Source organism: Mandrillus leucophaeus, unplaced genomic scaffold (assembly GCF_000951045.1).
Source record: "Mandrillus leucophaeus isolate KB7577 unplaced genomic scaffold, Mleu.le_1.0 Scaffold1083, whole genome shotgun sequence".
Taxonomy (NCBI): domain Eukaryota; kingdom Metazoa; phylum Chordata; class Mammalia; order Primates; family Cercopithecidae; genus Mandrillus; species Mandrillus leucophaeus.
In genome coordinates this window covers 90,163-94,801 of record NW_012099021.1, presented here as the reverse complement: position 1 = coordinate 94,801, position 4,639 = coordinate 90,163, and the positions used below count along the sequence as shown (strand labels likewise).

The following is a 4,639-nucleotide window of genomic DNA, read 5'->3' as shown; positions in this document are numbered from 1 at the left end:
ATCTCCTGACCTCGCGATCCGCCCGCCTCGGCCTCCCAAAGTGCTGGGATTACAGGTGTGAGCCACCGCGCCCGGCCTGAGACTCTGTCTGAACAATAAACAAACGTTTCTGAGTTTTGCTTTTTCTATTTTGAAGCTCCCAATTGCTGTTCAGGTTAATAAGATCACAGCTCTATGCTTCACCTAAGAGAAGAGGGTTTAGCAGGAAGTCCGACTTGCCTCTCAGTCACAGATGGTTGTAAGGCATGAGCCGATTGTTAAGTTGAGGTATAATTTAAAGAATCCTACAAAGAAACGCGCATGTCTGAAAATACACCCTTATATCTCCTGAAGTTGTATCCAGTTCCCTTCTTTACAAATGCAAGCATTCCTGAAGAAGGCCACAGAAAAGTCTCTAATCTTTTGGCTTGAATGTGATTAGCATCCTTTAAGAGGAGGAGAGAAGGCAAGGAACGAGAGGGATGAGGACAGGTCCCTGAGCAGGAAAGGTGAGGGACAAAATAACCCGCACCCTGTCAGGTCTAAAGACGCCTTCGGTCCCTCGCCTGCAGACCCGGGTCCGATTCCTCTGCTCCTGCAGGGGCCTGCAGTACGGGGGAAGCCAGCTTGGTGGAGTCCGCAGGCGCCCCCCTTGGAGGTGCAGCACTGGCCTCGCAGTTCCCAGGCGGGAGAGCGCGGGAGGGCGGCCGGCGGGATCGGGTCCTCGGTGGCTGGGGATGCAGCCATGTAAGGCCTTACGAAACGTGCAGAGCCGGCCCCGGCGCCGGCAGTACGGCCGCGGGGGGACGGACACCCACGCGGGAGACCGCCCCAAGCCCTGCCCGCCGCGGGCTGCGGAGGCTTCCGCACAGGCGGGCAAACCGCGCTGCGTCCGCCCCGCCCCGGCCCGCCCTGTGCCGCGGGGCTCAGGGCCCACGACGCTTACTCAGGTGGAGTTTCCAGTTGAGCTCGGCTCGAGGGTTTAAATGGATGACGTGTTCCATCCGAAGTCGGAGTTCATGTGATCTTACTTCTGTGTCTAACCCCGTTCTCACCTCTATCCCTAAATTACTCTCTTCAGCTCCCACCCCTGAGCTCCCTCGCCTGACAGTGATCGGCACTCGTGCTGCCATCTGCAGGTGAAAGGGGAAATTGAGCGAACTCAAGTTGGGCGACCCACGCCTGGAGGAGGGCTTTCAGGACAGGGTAGCGGATATTCCAGATTACTGGAAATCCTGGAATTACTAAAATTTAGATATATTAAGCCCAAAGAGCACAACAATTGGCAAGAGACTTGATCTAGCCTCCACATCCTCTGGAAGTTTTCCTTTGGTTTGTTTTTCCATTATGCGGATTTGGCAGGGGATGAATGATAAATATTTGCACGAATGCAATTTAGGGCCGTAAAACAGATGTTCGCCACCGAGGCTTGTAATCGATGCACATCGGGCAGAGCTGGTTTTTTACCAGCGCCACCTCCATGATGTTACTGTGATTTCCATCATGGGAGGCTCTGCCCTGCCTGTATTGCTCAGAAAGGGCCGTGTGCCATAACCAGTGGTCATATACGGGTCATTCTTAGCCTGGCGGGTTACCCATTACAGTGTTCTCTGTGCCATAGGAAGTCTTTTTTCAGGCATTCCAATGCTATGATTTTGAAAATGAATGATTATTTTTAAAATCATTTTAGAATAATTCCATTAGCATTATGGTTAAAGCGCCTTGGTGACCTTAAGAAAGTCACTTTTTCTCTCTGTGACTTAGTTTCCTCACATACTGATGGGAATAATACACAGGCCACATAGGACTGTGCATTTTAAATGAGATGATACACACAAGCACAGGAATATAACATAAAAGAGGATGTGCTCTAAGCTCAAAATGTCCAAGAAAAAAAAAAAAAAAAAAAAAAAAAGGTGCTCTAAGCTCTAAACATCCAGTGTCAAAAAGTCAGGCTTTGACACTAGCTAGTTTGGGAATATGGGACAAATTACTTCACTTTTCTGTGCCTCAGTTTTCTCACCTGTAATATGCAGATGATGAGAGTATCTGTCTCACAGGTTATTTATGAGAATTAAATGAGATAAAATGTCTTCCATGCTTAGACACAGTAAAGATTCAATAAATGCTAGTCTTCTAAACCTTAGCTAGTCTTTACTATTTTCCAGCATTCTATTGTTTGGAAGATTCTGGGTTTTAAACTCGCAGTTAAACAATCTTCATCTGTTTGTTCACCGTTTTACTTTTGTATCTATTACAATCATATGTAATCCTTCTACCATCCTGGGAGGTAGGTGTCCTCATCCCCAGTTCACAGATGAAGAAGATGAGGCTCATCATAGTTTAGTGCCATGCCTGATATCATCATACAGCACGTGGAACCAGGGCACATACTGTCCAAGACTGGGGCTCTTTTTCCTGTATCACAGCTGCCTTTGTACTTCCTCTAAATGTTATGAGCACCCATTTTATTTTACAAGCCTTTGCTAGATGCCCATGCAGTGTTTGAAATTTTTCAAGTTATGGCAACTTCCTAAAATAAGACTTGAAAATTTCAAGAAACTAAAAGAAATATACTTAGAGCCTTTTCTTCATGGCAAACCTTTTCTTCATGACTTATTAATGGCTTATTAGGTGTTGCTTTCGGAAGGAAGGGTGGAGGGGGCAGCAGGAGGGGCTGCTGGAAGTACCAGTGGCTCAGAAGTGACAAGTGTGTTAAGTTCATGCATCTCCCTCCTTCCTAGCACCCCACATTCCCCTTTTGAAATGTTCCTCCCCTGTAGCGAAATTGCTTATTTTCATCCTCTTTCTTCCCTGACAGACTGTGATCTCTATGAAGCTCAAGACTGTGTCTAACATGTCAGTTCTCTAAAAGTTCTTTCAATTTTCTTTCTTTAAGAAATGCAGAGAAGAAACACTCTTCACTTCAGGAGTCAGGAAACAAGATGACTTACCAAAAAAAAAAAAACACTTAATAACAGATCCACACCAATCTGTAGATCAAGAGATTAGGGATAAATTTCATAATTTTGCCCAAATATCCAAGTGAAGATCCTTCTTTGATGATTAGTAATATTAATAATAATAACAACTAGCACTTATCAAATGCCAACCATGATCAGGCCCTATGCTAAGCATGTTAGATGTATTGGCACATTCGAGTCCTGCAGTAACTCCATATACTAGGTACGCTAGTCATTCTCATTCTACTGATCAAGAAGCAGGCTAAGAGAGAGCTTGGGCTCATCAGCATCCCCTAGCTAGTAAGTAATGTAGCAGATCTGGACTTGAACCCAGGCCTGTCTAACACTGAGAGAGAAGGCTCTAACCACTGCCCTGTGCTGCCTGCCAATGAGTGGCAGAATGCAGCAGGAGTGGCAGCTAGCTCAGGGGAGGTGTCCGATGTGGAACAATGGATGGGATGAGTGTGTGCATGCTTCCTATATGAACCAGCTTGATTCCTTCTCTTTTGTTTATTTTCCACTTCATCGACTGGGTTTGTACCACAGCCATCTTCTTTCGCTATGTCTGGCATCCCTGTCCCTGACCCAAGCCCAGAGTGATCTCTCCCCTAGTCCCTGACACCAGGGCAAGGGGAAATATCCAGTGTCAGAGATCAGCAAAACCCTCCATGTGACCACCAGACAGATTGGCACTCATCTTCCCAGCAAACTGCATCCACGCCTCCGATGAGTGGTTTCAATGGTGGTCAGCTAGGCCAAGATCACGTCTCTCCCTCAGTAAGTCCCAGATGCCCAGGTCACAGGGAACAACTGCCTGTTGCATGCTCCTGTCCCCAAAGGCCAAATCTTTCCACTCAGTTTATGCAGTCCTGAAGCCTCCCGTCCTCTTCCCATGTCCCCATTTGCCCCTACTCATCAAACCTCCCAGGGCCAGATCCTTTTACAACTGACGGGCACAGCCAATTCACTTCTGGGATTTGATTTCCAAATACTCAACAGCCCCAGTAATTTCAGCAATAATTGCACAGGCAGGCCCAGACCATTCACAGCTGCTGCGTCCAAGATTTTTTTAAAAGGCTTTTAGGGATTTTTTTAAGAATTCCAAACTCATTTTCTGTTACATTTAGTTCCAAATAATTAGTAAGCCCCATGGCAGACCCTAGAAACCACCAATCATGTGCTGAACACCTGCAGGAGAGAGAGTGGAACACAGAATGCCTTTATGCCAATGTGGCACTTAAGGAAAAGTAACTATGACTAGAAAAGGCGGAGGAGTGGGTTGAGATTCTGAAGTGGGATTCAAAGCAACTTCAGAGGCCATAGAGAAAGAACTCAACTCCCAGATGCAGAGGAACCATCAGAAGAGCTTGTTGAAATGCAGATTCTGGGGCCGGGTGCAGTGGCTCATGCCTGTAATCCTATCACTTTGGGAGGCCAAGGCGAGCGGATTGCCTGAGCTCAGGAGTTCAACACTAGCCTGGGCAACATGGTGAAACCCCATCTCTACTACAATACAAAAAATTAGCCAGGCATGGCAGTGTGCACCTGTAGTCCCAGCTACTTGGTAGGCTGGGGCAGGAGAATCGCTTGACCCCAAGAGGCGGAGGTTGCAGTGAGCCGAGACGCGCCACTGCACTCTAGCCTGGACGACAGAGCAAGACTCCATAAAAAAAGAAAGAAAGAGAGAAAGAGAGAAA

At 47.1% G+C, this 4,639-nt stretch overlaps 1 pseudogene across 1 annotated transcript in view; it reads left to right on the top strand.

Annotated features, from left to right (window-relative positions):
• LOC105544733 overlaps window positions 1–4,639 on the top strand; it is a 65,170-nt pseudogene that overhangs the window by 38,280 nt on the left and 22,251 nt on the right. Inside the window, exons 3-4 of the transcript XR_001006814.1 lie at window positions 422–488; window positions 581–1,118. The product of XR_001006814.1 is annotated as an uncharacterized LOC105544733 (transcript). The remainder of the gene's footprint in view (window positions 1–421; window positions 489–580; window positions 1,119–4,639) is intronic.